The following is a 16,356-nucleotide window of genomic DNA, read 5'->3' on the forward strand; positions in this document are numbered from 1 at the left end:
GCTGATAAGTGCAATGGCCAGTCTTTGCTTATACAGTGTGGCAGGTAAAGTGGTTAGTGTAAGTCACTCTAAAGCCAGAGGTTATACTTTCGAATGCTCGGTTTTACTATTAGTAGAGCAGGCCAAAGTATGCATGAGGCACTACTCTGATTTGAATACAGATAAACTGTAAGCATAAATTTAAAGATGGTGAGCATGTCGGGTTATGTCGAAGCACAAGAATCTGTGAAGCCATGTGTTACAAATATAAAATTCACTGCATGAAATAATATATTTAATTAACTTTAGTGACAAATCCTGTAACCGTACGGGTCTTGGAATCGACAAAAGGTTTATCTATACAGGGTTGGGCAACAGTCAGGTTACATAGGTGAATGGCCACCACGGTAGCCAGAGCTAACACTCTTAGATTTTTACGTTTTCCTATATAATATTGAGAAGATGCAAGGGCCTCTTTAAGCAGCGTACATGTATATTTAGCGTTAAAATTACCACAAAATATGTATTGTATTGTATTTTAAAAAATAGGGAGATGTAGCGAAAAATTTGGTGGAAGTTTGGACTGTGTGCATAAATCACGGGCAGGAACAATTTATCAATACTTGACCTTGACAAAAAGCATATATTCACAGGTTACACATGTATTCGCATGAAATGATGTTTTTTTTAATCCTCTTCTACTACCTTTGTTCAGCTCTAGGACGTGTGATAAAAATATTATCAGCATAATCACAGTATCTTTCGTTGAGGTGGCGAAAATTCGGTCAAAAGTTAAAATCGAAACTAAAATTGGCTACTTCAATCTTAGATAGTTACTTATCTATTGACACCAAGAAGATATTCTTGGGATTGAAGAAAAATAATTCTAAGTGTAGTCTGTGATTATTGTTGAAAATATCCAAAATTGTCGTGCCTCGAATAAATATTGCGTAGTAAAACGTCGCAAATGGGTGAAAAATACCAAGTTTCGCAATCTTACTTTAAGAGCAGTGGCAGCTGCTGATATTGTTGCAGTGTTGCACAACAGCCAAATATTGCCGAGGAATAATCTTTAATCATGTAGTTATATAAAAGTAACCCTATAGCGCTACAGCCCATTATTGGGCCCTGGTTTACCTACCGACTGATTGCCTCCCTCTCACGCGGGCCACCAGGGGGGCGTGGAGATCTGCAGACAGACTAGGGGGACGGCTGGTCGGCCCGACCAATACCCAGCCGTTGTAGGACTTCGCGACCGGATTACGCTCACTCACTCCGAGCTCCCCAATTTCCTCACGATGGTGGGTTGCCACCGGCCCTATACACAGGCCGAAAATTCCTGGAGACTGAACCCGGGATCGAAACTATGCCGTTCCGCAGCCGCCATGTAGTTATATAGTTTTCTTAATCCTTTCCACACGTATGCATAGAAAGATATTATTATGGAGATCAGCAATGTGGGAGGTCGTATGTAGTCGTGATCTGCTTAAGTAAAGCAAGCAAGATTTCGCAGAATACCAATTGCTGCAGAGATGGTTGTTGAATGGCTCCTGCCACACCCTCATAGGTTGCTATGACGAGAAAGTTCGGCTGATTTTTCCCTATCACATCACTACAAACCACTGGTTGTTCAAGTCCGTCAGCAACAACCATCGAAACAGTGCTATTCGTGTTTAACTAAAAAATTTCTAACGATGCCTAAAATTCTCTTTCCAACCTTCAAATTCCCCTTGTTTTGACACTTGTAATGTAATGCTATAATTGAAATGCACAGCCTTCTAAAGTTTAATATAGACATAAAATGACATAAGAGTTCAGTTGTGTTGATGTCCCCCTTTCCTAGCACATTCTGTATGTTTCTCCTTTACCCTTTCCCGTATTTTGTGGCTCCAAAATTTCCTGCTGAGAACATCAGCGAACTGCGATTAGCTGTCCCGCCACAGACCGACACTCCAATTGTCAATTCTTTACTTCTTTTTGAACCGAGAAAGAAGGGTGAGTAATGAAGATCCCTTTGCTCTTCCTTCACTTGTGCACTTAGTGCGCAATACTTGTTCCAACAATTACCGACTTTCCGTTTCGTTTTGTGAAGTGTTTGGATTGGTTGGTTGATTTGGTGTTTTAAGTCCACTTTATGCACAGTAAGGCTAATCGGGACTGGACCTACAGTTTAAGGTGGGAACCGAACCACTTGTGCCTCTACCGAGTATCGAACCCGGGACCCCTTGATTACAAAGCGACAACGGTACCACTGCGCCATCGGGGAGGTCCATGGTGATGTGTTTCGAATCGTGTGCGGTGTGCGTGCTTCTTTCACATAATATCTGCTCATAATTAAGCAGTGGCGTCCTACTGTGAGCTAATAGGATGAATACTGTAAGTAGTTTACTGACAGAGTTTTCTCGAATCTCTTGTACGGAACTTGGCAGGCCAATAGCGGAAACATTCTTCAGAATATTTCAACAGGGAAAAGACAGTTCAGGAAGACGTTTAGAGACATTTACAATAATCTTTGAAAGATACAAGATGGATTTGCTCTATAAATAAGACAAGTACTGCATTAATGTTTTACTATCATAATAAAACTTTTTTTATTGCAAACATGGCACGTTAAGGTGTTACAGCCAGTGTGATATTTGAGAAGATTCCAGTGGGGGAAAGACATTCCGGTAGCTTCTTTCGAAACGTTAGGATGCAAGTATTATGCATAAAACATCCTCCCCCAAGGGTTAATATTTGCAAGCAGAGGGTGAAGGATTTCCCTCAATCACCTTTCAAATAGCACTTTCGCTTCATTCATTCATTGTTTTCTGCCTAATTGGCAGGTTTTTCACTGCAATCTCCAGCTTTCCCTGTTCTCTGCCTTACGCTTCGTAATAGCATACGACCCAGTTAATTTAATATCATCCATAAGCTGATATCTCTTTCTTCCACGGAGTTTTCTTCCTTCAACCATTCCCTCCAAGGCATCTCTTAGCAGGCAGTTTCTTCTTAGACAGTGTCCTAACCAGTTTCTTTTCCTCTTCTTGATGGTCTCCAGTATAGATCTTTTTTCACCAACTCTTTTCAGTACGGCTTCGTTTCTTACCTTGTCTGTCCATTTTACACGCTCCATTTTTCGCCATGTCCACATTTCAAAAGCTTCGAGTCGTTTCTCTTCATTTCTTCTCAACGTCCAGGTTTCTGCACCATATAGTGCTACACTCCACACAAAACATTTCACTAATCTCTTCCTTAGACCTATGTCCATGGGTCCACAAAAAACATTTTTTCTTCTATTGAAAGCTTCTTTTGCTATTGCGATTCTCATTTTCACTTCTTGGTTGCAGCTCATGTCACTGCTTATAGTGCATCCGAGGTACTTGAAGCTATCCACTTGCTGGATTCTTTCACTGTTTGCTCTCACATTAATATTCCTTGGTTTCCGTCCTATAACCATTGCCTTTGTCTTCTTTACATTAATCTTCATTCCATACTGCTCACATCTGCTGTTTAACTCTTCTAACATACTATTTATGGTTATTTCATCCTCAGCGAATAATGCCATGTCATCAGCAAATCTTATACAGTTTATTCTTCTTCCTCCCAATTTGACACCTCCTGTGCCCTGGAAACAAGTTTTCACTATATCTTCTAAATAGATATTAAACAAAGTAGGCGATAGGCAGCATCCTTGTCGTACTCCTCTTCCAATTTCACAGCCTTCTGTCATTTCGTCTCCTGTTCTCACTTTAACTCGTTGATTCATGTATAAGTTGCTTAGAAGTCTTCTCTCTTTCCAATCTACGCCAATTTTCTTCAGAATTTCTAAAAGTTTAATCCAATTCACTCTATCAAAGGCTTTCTCCAGGTCTACAAATACTACAAACACCTCCTTTCCTTTCTCTAAATATCTTTCCCCAATGGTCCTCAGTAAACCAATTGCATCCCTTGTACCTCTTCCTTTCCTGAAACCAAACTGTTCTTCCTCTAACTCGCCACTGACCTTCGAGTATAGGCGTCTGTTCAGAATTCTTAGAAGAATTTTTGCCGAGTGAGATATCAAGCTGATTGTCCTGTACTCAGAACATTTTCTGGCATTGCTTTTCTTCTGCAGAGGTACCAAAACAGTCTCCGTGAAATCTTGTGGCCAATCCCCTTTCTCATAGATTTCATTGCATAAGTGCAGTATTTCTCTTTTTCCATCTCCCAGGCATTTGATAAGTTCAACAGGAATTTCATCAGTGCCAGTTGCTTTCCCATTCCTCATTTCTTTGAGTGCTTGCTCAAATTCTTCATTCAGGATATAGTATCCTTTCTCATCATCAGGCACGTCGTCTTCATTTTCTACATTCAGACTGTCTGGGCGATTCTCTTTCTGGTAGAGCTCTTCAACGTACTTTCCCCACACATTCGATATTCCTTTTTTGTCTGTGATTTCACATCCTTCCTCGTCTTCTATCATCCACATTGTTTTCCATTTCTTCTTTTGGAAGCCCAAGCAGTTTACTTCACGATACATCAAGTCATACCTTCCTCTTTTTTCCAGTTCTTCAATTTCTTCACATTTTTGTTTCATCCATTGTTCTTTTGCCCTGTCAGTTTCTCTTCTTAGCTGGTTATTCAGTATCTTGTAATTATGTCTTCCCTCTTCTGTATTTACATTCTTCCATTTTCTCCGTTCCTCCATTTTTTCCAGAATACTTTCAGTAATCCATGGTTTCTTTGCACTTTTCCTTTCCCTGTAGCCTATTGTTTCATCCACTGCCTTCTGTAAGCAGCTTTTTATTCCATCCCACATCTCATCCTTATTGTTACAACTAGCTTTAAACTTATTATAGTTTCCTTGGAAATGTTCTGCAAATTTTTGTCTTTCGTCTTCTTCCCTTAGCTTCTCTAAGTGGGGTTTCTTGCTCACCTGGTTTTGGGTTATCTTCTTCAATGTAAGATTGATTTCTCCTATTAGCAAGATGTGGTCTGAATTAATGTCGCTATAGCCCTTTTTTTAAGTCTCGGAAGGGTGCAGCGACCTAAGTAAAACACTAGTGGTCACCATTTTCGTCAAATTCTATGAAGAAATTTTGGACAGTTTCAAAAATATATATATTTTTTACCATGGAATAATGTGCGCGGTTGTAAAAGCAACAAAACGATTCTTTCTCGAAGTCTTTACTCACTTAGAAGCAGATTAATTGTGAAGAATGTAACTCGTTTTCCAAAAACCGGAAATTTTCAAAATGACGTAACTCTGAAACCGGCGTTTTCTCGAACTTGTACATACATGCATGTTCAGGGTAGTAGAGAGCAAATGCTGAAAATTTGGTCAAAATTGGAGGAGCTGGTGGCAAATTTGCCCATTTTTTCGGTTTGTATCTTATTTGAGGAGAGAGAGTTGCAACTAAAATATTGGCAAGAAAGCACCGTATTTGTCGGCGTATCAAGACGCACTGGCGTAAAAGTACACATTTTTTTAGGAAAAATCTTTATCACTGAATTTTTAATTAATTTACAGTATTTCAAATATAAAGTAACATGTAGGTCTACTTTCAACAAATAACTTAGGTAATCTAACTAGGAAAGAATACATTTTAATCTTCTTCGTCACACACCGCAAGGAAATCGTCTAACTCAGAATAGAGAAAATTTACAGAAATGAATGTAATTAAAAAACTGAGTATCGGCTTATAAGACGCACCCTGATTTTCAGACATATTTTTAAAGTGAAAAAGTGCCTCCCCGATAGCGCAGTGGTAGCGTCGCCGCCTTGTAATCAAGGTGTCCCGGGTTCGATACCCGGTGAAGGCACTTTAACCAATAGGTCCAGTCCCGATTAGCCTTACTGTGCATAAATTGAACGTAAAACACCAATCAACGAACCATAAGGTGAAAAAGTGCGTCTTATACGCCGGCAAATATGGTATTTGATTGGATTTTCTGGTAAGGACTTTGTTTAGCTTGCAAAGTCTTGCAATTGATTTCAATACAGATACCAATTCCACGTTTCCTATAAATAAAATGTCAAGTTGTTTTGATTTACGCATCAAATTCAAGAATTGTTATTAGACTTCGACACTAAACAATTGTTACCCACCGATTGCCTTTATCTTATCGGCAACTATCGCCGGTTAGGTCATCTGTGTTTGCTTAGAACATCCATCAACTACGATATCAATCCGAAGCCAGAAAAGCGCGAAAACGATATGCAAACGGCGAATAGATGCACTTAAAACGCTGCAGATCTAGATTAGTATGTCAATGTAAGGATCTTATCTCACGAAATAAAGAAAACATATGAGGAATTAACATACGTAATCAAAGTTTATTTTATATACTTTGAAAAAATTAAGAAAATTATCCTTGAGATGAATTTTAAAGTTTAGTTTCCTCACAGCTCAGAATCTCGTGTTCATCTCGCTAGTAATAACAATAAATCAAATAAGAAGTGAAAATCACCTTTCTGCTTTAGTTAGCCTCGTGTATAAATTAGTTGTAATATTGTTATATTATTGTTTTTTCTTAAAAATGTTATTATTGTTATTTACCCTACATACATAAAAATAAAAAGAATGTAATATCAACACTAATCCAACACATCATATGCTTACACAATAAAACTATTAATGCTGACCCAAAGATAGAACGTGACACAAAATCATATACTGTGAGCTAATAAATATGAGACTAAATAAGTACTTGTTATTTTATTTTACTAAAAACACATCATACCTTGCATAGTAAACTCCTGATCTCAAACGGACCTCTAGATTCTAGATACTGTAACCACTCCCACACCCTATCCTTCTCTGGCATTAAGCAATGACACGCAGTCCTGCCACCTTTACGGGTAGCTCAAAATAATAACGAATAATTGTTTGCGTTAAGGTAGAGAATATAGATACATACGTACAAACGTACAATATATAAATACGTATACCACAATATTTTCATATTAGTTCTTGTGCTTGCATCATTATCGTTTGTGTCGAACAAACACACTTGAACTTAAGTTCAGAAATGAATAGGGTCTATAGGCCTATATAAAGGTAGGGAGGAGATAGTGAAACAACATTTCAAATGAAATTACATGAAAGTCAGTTACTGACATAATCGAGGCCGATTTGAGATCACCCACGCCGGGAATCGAACTCGGGTCTCCGTGTGGCAGTCGGACACCATATCAATTGGAAAATGTCCAGGAATTTCATGATTTAATTATGAATAGAAGTATAAGGGGGAGGGTGACTTCTTTCTTAACGTCAGTGCTAAGTGTTGAAGTCCACGGGTTTACTTCGTTAACGTCGAAGAACTGAAGAAAGCCGCCGCCACGAACGTGGATGTGAATAAACAGCGAGCGAGTTGTTTTCGTCCAATCACACTCAACCTTCAACCAATGGGTGCAGCTGTCATTCTGCTCGTCTACTCCACGTGGAGTCTCAGTCACATGACTGCGGATTACGCTGTTGCCGTACTTTGTAACTTCAATGTGGAGACCGTGAAGTTGCTTGTGCGCGAGGGACAAGGTGGCGTAGAGTAGATGTGTGGCAACACTGCGCGTTCAATGTGATTGTTGCAGCTGGTGGGCGCGTTCCGTGGACTTCAAAGCCAACCGTTCGTTAACGTAGCTAGCGCGTCGACTATACCAACCTTTATGCCTCTGACCTCTATATTTTCCTAGAAACGCTGGGCCGAAGGGTGTCCTAGGTCAGGACCTACCCGGGCGTAGTAGTAATAAGTACTTAAATACTATTACCTTAAGTACTATTCAAGGGGTCCCGGGTTCGATACCCGGTTGTTCGAATTCCATTTTAATCTGTAGGTCCAGTTCCAATTAGCCAATCTGTGCATAAAGTGGACTTAAAACCAAAACTCAAACTCAAACTACCCTAGGCACCTTACAAAACTAACAAATTGTTCTATTACTATCAGTGAGTGAGAAGCATGATGTTTTAATCATTCCATGACGATTCAATTTAAATACGCAATTGACAGATCTTGGTTTTAACTAGGGCTGAGCCGATCCCGACGCCGATGTATCGGTATCGCGTGATAACACCCTGTCCACACCGGCGGAAAGAATGCTTAAAAAGTGCTTAACGTCTAAGCATTCTTTCCGTATTGTGTCGGTAAGGTAATGCAGAGAAAATGCTGACACTCTGCGGAAACTGAAAATACGTAACTTTTATTCAAGTTACAGCCAATTATATTTTGGTGAGGAATGTAAACATTTAAAAAATTATATTTTCACCAAAACAAAAAAGGTGAGCTCCTTCCCTTTTTAGGAAATGGGAATGGCTTTTATCTCAGTGTATTTTGAGATATTTACTACTAACCTTTTTTTAATTACTCATCCGAATTAGCGTGTTTGCATGCAGTGTGTTATGAATAAGCTCTCGTACATGAGTCATGACTTACCAACAAACAGATTTCCTCTCTGCATCTGAAAGCTGAAAAAAGCTTCTTGGGCAGTATTCGAATTGTTCTTGAAAAAAGATTCCTGGACCGTATTAAAATTGATGCGGGGAAAAATGGTCCTGGACCGAAACTGGTTGCTCCCTTATTGAGCTGCACTATACCTATAGAATTGGCAAATCTACGGCCCGTGAGGTTGTCAGAACAGTTTGTCGTGCAATATGGGACACTACAGAGCCAGTGCTTTCCTCACCTCAACCGACGGAAGAGAGGAGGAAGAATATTGCAAACGGCTTCGAAAATCATACTAATTCTCCACACTGCATAGGAGCAATAGACGGGAAGCATGTACGTACGTGTGAATAAACCAAAGATGAGTGGTTCGTTATGCTACAACTTCTGAAAGCTCTGCGAACTTTGGTAACAAGGTACAGCAAATTTCATTCCACGCAGAATCTTCTCTGTTTCTGTCTTTATATTCCTCACACCGAATATCCCATATACATGGCCTCTTTTCCACTTCCATAATAAATACTTCTGTGTCTAATTTATCTATATCTAGATCACCCATTTTTACTTGCAAAAACAATGTTTATCAGAAACACAACGCTAGAACTCAGCACCACGTGGTGCGAAACAATGCACAAAGCGCGTGACGTGATCATTCAGCCCAGCACACGTTCCGCTCGTGTGGACGATACCATAAGTATCAATAGAAAGAAATAGCAGTCAGCCCAGTCTTCCTTCCGCACTTTGTCCGCTATGGGCGATGCTTACGGAATGCGGCAGACGTTTAGCATCCACAGGCTAGTCAGTCCGTGTGGCCGATCCCATTACTTCCTTCAGCCATAACAACCTATGCTTAAAGAGTGCTGAAAAGCTAAGCACTCTTTAAGAGTGGCCTGGAGGTTGGCATGAAAAGAGTTTTCCTGCCCCGGCGCGATACAGAGACACCTAGCGACATATCAGTGAACTAGCAATTTTTCTCTGTTGTGTCCTAAACTATTGGTGAGCCCAACTTAAGAGTTCAGTATGGGGCTTATGGGGACAGTGTTGCCGCATGGTGCGCAGTGGAAGAAGGCTCCGGCGTGCATCGAACTTCTGCTGTAGTACACGCCGCAACAAAAGTTAGTGATTAACGGAACGGGTACTGTTCAATACAAGAATGTAAATCCTTTCGCCATGATTTGATGGGAAGCTGTTCTTTCATGCGGCTGTGGTACAGAGTAATGACGGTCCATGGAGGGAGATTTGCAAATAACTGTTCCCGAATATACTTGTCATACGTCTTGCTGTCCATTTCATCGTGTACGTTGGCCGTGTTTTTCCCCTTTAAGTCTACTTTTTGCACAGAAAGGCTAATCGGGACTGGACCTACAGTTTAAACTGGGATCCGAACCACTATATGCCTCCAAAGGGTATCAAACCAGGACGTTACCACTGTGCCATCGGGGAGGCCTGTTTCACATTTATCGACACACTGACAAAACCGTGTTCATTACCGGCATGCAACAAAGCAAATCTCTCCCCCCGACCTGTAAGTGCTCGCAAACAACTCGTAAGGCCGCACAGAAAGTCTTGTTGTGTCTTTATTGTTTTGTCCCTCTATTCGTTTTGCACAGCAGCAGCTCGACAGTCATAGGCGGGTCTAAATTATTTTTTTCTGGGACGTGCACAGAATATGCTGTAAGCATTACGTAACATTGGAAATATAATGTGCAGATTTGCAACTTATTCGACACATCAAAGAGTGCCCTTATATCAGTGTTGTGCCCAGTGTTTTCGAAGGGGGAGGGGGGTAGTACGTATACTTTTTAGTAGCTGGTCCTCATATGCCATCTTCTCCTGCTGTTGACCCTCTTCTTTTAGGAATACTTATCCAAGGAGGAGTTATGACCAGCATATACGCCCATTGGACACGTCACGTCATTCACATCAATATAATTGCAAGGGTTCGTTCTAGGTGTAATATGTGGTCAGATGAACTAATCTGAACTGAGCCTTCAATGTATAATTAATCCTAGAATGTACCTCCACCAGGAAACTGAACCCAGGATCCTTCGATTATAAGGGGATAGCATTAGCAGAATTTCCGTCGTCGCATTATAATCAAGTGATCCAGGGTTCGATACCTGCTGGAGGCAAATAGTACTTCGTATCTCACATAAAACTGTAGGTCCAGTCCCAACTAACCTATCTGCACATAAAATTGGACTTAAAACTCAATCAATCAATTATTAGTGGAGGTGTGAAATAAATGGAGTTCTATTGCATTTTTACTCATGAAGGATAATTACGGAAAGGAGACTGACATTCTTTTAACTATCTAGGAAAAATGGTCATCATTTTGGAAGGGGCAAGTGAACCTCCTCCCGAAAAATCCGACAATGTATTATATACAATGTGCCTGGGAAGTTTCGCCGCACATCGCCTCTTATTAAAGTTATATTCGAAGTCGTTGGATTTTGCGTACCTCTTGACGTTTTTTCTGCTCGTTTGGTGTTGCAAGAGGACCTTTAATCGCTTCGCTATTAATTTTGTAAACAGTTTTAAACGAAATTCCAGTCGTTTCAGCATTTTCGCTTGCAGTCCAACTAACACTTTTACCGGGATTTTTCTGCTTGAAGTATATTTATATTTATTACAATTTGTCTCTCTTTACTTGTAAGACTCTGGACACTTTTATGCTTGATAATACCACCCCTTGCCATTTTGCTGTTGTAGAATAATTATAATAATAAATTCCTTCAAGAAATATCCAAAATGAGAAAGCGTGCACGCAAACAACAAACCACTTGACCCCCGACAGGAGCCTATTCACGAACTTTTGCCTGGCCATTCCCCGCCCCCTTCCCTCTTCCCAACACGTGTTTGCAGCAAGTGGCAACCGTCGGACAGCTGTTAGTTTTAACTCCCCAAATCGCGGTAAACACAAGAAAGGAAAACGTCTTGTTTTGATGGTCCGAATTGCAAAAGAAGGTGTAAACCATCAAAGCCTTACATTTCCTCTGGTTTTTGCTTATTTATTATTTTCTCTTCGAATGATAACGACTTTTGTTTCTGACAGAAACACACTTGTTTAGGGGTGGTGATCTCAAAAGTAAAAGCCCATAAGGGCCCATACTGAACTCTTAACTTGGGCTCCACTATAGAGGAAGAGCACAGGCCGGAGGGCAGAGGACCTCCCCCCCCCCATGGTGGAAAGACTTGCCACCATGTTTCCCCCCTGTCTTCACCACCCCCTCCCCTTCGTGACCGCTGCGAAAGGGCACCGCCTGTTTCATTTCATTCTGGTTTCGGCTTCTTTCAAGATTTCTCCACTGGCAAAATATTCACTGCTGGCTGGCCACAGCAGACAGTCAGGACCTTCACAAATGAAATTTGGACTGAATAAATTTTGTTGATTACAGTGGCTGCTATAATTATGTAGAATTTCTCTTTGTGCGGTTGAGATTATAAATTGAGAGTAAAGAAGGAGGTAGAGATTATCAGTTGAAAGTAACGACGAATCAAGTAAGAATAACTAATTGAAAGTACGCTGTGTAAATGTATAGCATACCAGTGGCAGTGATAACAAGGCAGAGGCATACTAGTCGCCATTTACTTTCTTTTTTTTGTAGGGGGTTTCGTGTTGATACAAAATTTGTATCTAATAGTAATAAGCACAAACAATAGTAACAGTTATTATTTTAACTACTACGAACAGTGCTGATAATAATTCGAGATGGACGGTAGCGAGACTATTTCGAATTTAAAGGAAAAAGTCTCGGATATGTGGAATGACCTAGGGATAATCAGAAGAGGCGAAAGACAAACCAATGGAACAAAATGTACAACTACAGTAGTAGCAATGATGTAAGGTAACGAATAGGTAAACATTGAACTTACACTTTATGTATTACCCATCTTTTAAACAGCTCAAACGTATTTGAAACTTTCTACATGTTATCATTTTGTATCATTATGACACGTGCTTCCCCTCGAACTAATATTTATTGTTGTTAATTTCCTTTCTCGTTGCACAAATGTTTATTGCTCTTTCCAATTCTAGAAATATTTTTAATGTTATTCGTAATACCTTTAATTTGCTGCGTGATTTTTGTGTTATTTAATATTAAGACCTATTACTGATGATGTCACAGAATAGTGACTCACCTGTATGTATATATCTTGTAAGACCTGATGCTATGGACTGTGTTTAGTTTTTAGCTTTGGCTTTCGCACCCCTCAGGATAAGTCACGTATCATATCTGGTCATCTTGCTCCGAAATAACTACAAGTATTACGGTCACAATGGCAGTCTTACGGATGACGTCAAGATGGAATGTTTACTGGAAACCGAACAATTGAAATGTAACACCACCGAGAGTGTAGATACGTTGATTGATTGGTTGATTATTTTTCGTCGCTTTCTGTCACTTTTGGCTAATCACGACATAAAATGGTGATTACATGGAATTGATGAAGGGATACTCGCAAAGAACATCCGTGCCCTGGCAACTTATAATCCCCACCCTACCATTAATTTCAATTGATGACCTCCACTTCCTTCAAAATATCAGCCCTTGTGTCACGGGGAGGATTCATTCAAGTAGTTTTACTGTCATATCGAGATGAGAATCGCATCCACGAATGAAGGGAGCTAACCCAGCTAGCTCGCAGACGTTCGTAATTTCACATATTGTGAGCGAAAAGGCAACAACACGAACAATTTCTGCTTTCAATTGTTCGTTGACTAAGTTATCAATCCTCTCCTCAACTGTATTGCTGATTTTTTAATATTTTTTTTATTAGCGTTGCTTTTCTGCCACGTTTGGCTAATGGCGACGATGAGGATGAGTAATTGTATGATGAAATTGATGAAGAGACACATACAAAGAACACCCATGCTCAGGCCAGGATTCGAACCCGCAACCTCTGGTGTCGCAACGGGCTGTGCTAACCACTCCGCCACAGAGGTTGGCAAATTTATTTCGTGATATAGAAATACTTCTGAATGAATAAACTTTATCAGGGTACAAATTTTCTACGCTTTTCACTATTCACTTCACAACAAAAGTAAGCATTTCACTTGAAAAATCTACATTCCTCTTCTATAGTCCTTTTCTTACTCCCACGAAGTTTGGGCAGCCATATGGTTCCCTGAAACTTTTACAGAAACTGACTTTTCTTCCAGGTAAATCCTTGAAAATCAAGAAACAAACTCATAGGCGACAGAAAGTATGCACGCTGCCCTCCCCCAGCTGGCAAGATATTTTCGTACTTCAGAAGTAACATGTCCATCAGCTTGCTTAGTTGACACAACACCTACTCTATAATGGAGTGTATACCTGTGTAGGGAAAATTGGTCAATGTGTTCAAGTTTGGATGAGTCTGGTCTTGTATCACGAGAAAAGAGAAAACGGGATAACTACAAATGTATAGATAATTTCAAGCATGAAGTGTTAAGTGGGGCCAAGGCGGGCCGCATTAACAGATGCTGGGGCCTACATGCGGCTCGCGGGCCGCGAGTTTGACTGGCCGAAATATCAGGAGAAAAGTTGTTACGCTTCTTCCAGGAGACTCGAACCTGCGCGCGTCCCGTAGCTGGAGAGCCCAAAGCATAACGCCTTAGACCGGACGGTCACGATGCAGGACAGCAGGCCCGTAGGCAGAATTTTTTTTTTTGGGGGGGGGGGATGCTCATCCCTTATCAGCAGCTGCAATCTAAGGGCGAAAAAGTGAGGGAACCTCTGAAGATGAGTTTTTGTTTCCTAATTTTAATTTGGCAAAGGGGAGCTCTCTCACTGCACCAAGCGCCGTCAACCCTATGCCGGTCGTTTGAGTATCTTGAGTTTGAGTTTCTGTAAGTCTTCTTTATGTATAGATAGGCTAATCGGGACTGGACCTACATTTATAGTGGGATTGAACTATTGGGCGTCCACCAGGTACCAAACTCGGGACCTTTTGACATTACGAGGGTCATCTTTACCATTACGCTATAGGGGAGGCAAAAATATCTGAAACTAAGAAGACATTTTGAATGGACATGTAGAATGTAGGAGGCAGGGTTCGCGCTGAAGAGGAAGAAGACGGAATTCTCCCTCCCCTTTCCTAACCTGTACATCTCTAATGTAATTCTCAATCAAGCCAGGAGTCTTGTCCTTCTACATTTTATGTCACTTTTGTTATTGTTAATGAAGAATTCAAATTAATAATTTGTCTTTAAATCTCAAGTTAGCAAGTCAGCCAAAATTATGTTTTTATACTAAATTTTAGATTAATTGAAGATTTGCAAAGAAACAGTAGACCTTTTCATGATCCTTCCACTCCAAAAACAAATGTTTTGTAAGAGTCACATCAAGTTTATGTTTGGAAATAGTGAAGTTCTAGGAACCACACACACACACACATATGTAAGCAACAACGATAGTAGGCTATTCTAATTTGGATAGGATGTGATTTGTGAGCGGAACAAGCATGGGAATTTAACGAAGTTCCTTTGCGAATCATCAATTATGTGTGTGTGTGTGTGTGTACACGTATTTCCTACCTGCACCGTTGACTCACAAAGTACTACATGTGAGGTAAAACTATCGAAATGTAAAAAGAGGAAGCGCTAATATTAATAATGGTAAATTAAAATAAGTATAATTATATTAAAATAATTAATCTATTTTTATTACATTAATAGATAAGAAGGCGATATAACAACAGTGATACAGTATAACATCACGTATTCATTATCTAGCTTACGTGTAGTTAAGGTCGGCAAAATTTGTAAATAAATAGAAACTGCCCTGGCAAGGAAATTAATGTCAAATAGATAAAGAACATAATATTTATTGAGTATGAAAAAATGATGTTAGATCCAGTTGACGAAAGTAAAATGCCTGGTAATATTTTGCATGTTATTATAAGTAGTAATAATTCTGGCATAAATCTTCTTTGGTACTGTCATTCAAAGTCGTATTGCTTTCCAATATTTTTGCGGAAATAAACTAATTGCGACTAAACAACAACCTTATTTTCATTACTTAATTGAAGTTATTTTATGATCTCATTATTTAATTTTTGTACTTGGTAAGTCTTTCGGGGGGAGGTTGGGACTCCTGGACCCCCCTGAATACGTTCTTCGCGGTAGGGATCGAGATAAAGTTACTGTGTCACTGGTTCCAATTCACGGTAAGTATGCTCTGCTTCTCTACACTCAAACATACACAAACTCATGGCCTTCCTGCTTTCTTGGTTTCTTGCCTGGGAAAGAGGCAATAAATCAAGCTGTGACAGCTACGGGACCTTCTGATGAGGGGACGGAACCCAGCTGTGCGGAGGATTCAAACACCCGCGCGAAAAAGCCCTCCCTTCAGCCTGGGGCAATTTTCGAACAGAGACATCTAGTGGCCAAGTGGCGAACTATGATGAATGAAATTCGGCTGAAGCGGCCGTATCTTTCGCCGTCGATAATACATGACATTTTTAAACAATCAGTTTGGGCCGTGCAAGTGACTTTTGAAAGAAAAGCCCTCCCTGGCTTAGTCAAAAAAGGATTGAGCATTACGTTAGTATGCATCATAATGGCCATTTTCGTTGGTGCTACCCACAAATCCTATAACCATTCTGTGCTTATTTACGTATTTCCTTATGGGAAATTGAAAAAAAATAATGGTATTTGTGCACATTTATCGAACTGAAATTGAATAAATGTGTCATGTACTTAAAGTTTCATAAAGTAAGTTCACATCCACTGCGTGTTTTCCGGCAAATTTTTGTCCTAAAACGTTATATTCAACAAAATGCAAAAAAGCCCATGTTAAATTTAAGCGCTTTCCACGGCGACCTTCGCCAAACTCCACCTCCCTCTTAAGCATTCTTTCCGCCCGTGTGGACCGGGGCTAACAGTGGTATCGGTATCGGAAAGTATCGGTTGTAATTTATTAGCCGATACCGGTCGATACTTTTCCGGAATTTAGTCTTTCACGGGATCTTTAGCGGATTCTAAATATCCTG

General features: G+C 40.1%; 1 protein-coding gene across 1 annotated transcript in view; it reads right to left on the bottom strand.

The window, feature by feature from the left end:
• The window catches only part of LOC145987033 (dynein axonemal intermediate chain 7-like), a 57,549-nt gene that overhangs the window by 9,566 nt on the left and 31,627 nt on the right, over positions 1 to 16,356 (bottom strand). The window lies entirely within an intron of this gene.

This window comes from Lepisma saccharinum, chromosome 4, assembly GCF_977018435.1.
Source record: "Lepisma saccharinum chromosome 4, izLepSacc3.1, whole genome shotgun sequence".
NCBI classification, from domain to species: Eukaryota; Metazoa; Arthropoda; class Insecta; order Zygentoma; family Lepismatidae; genus Lepisma; species Lepisma saccharinum.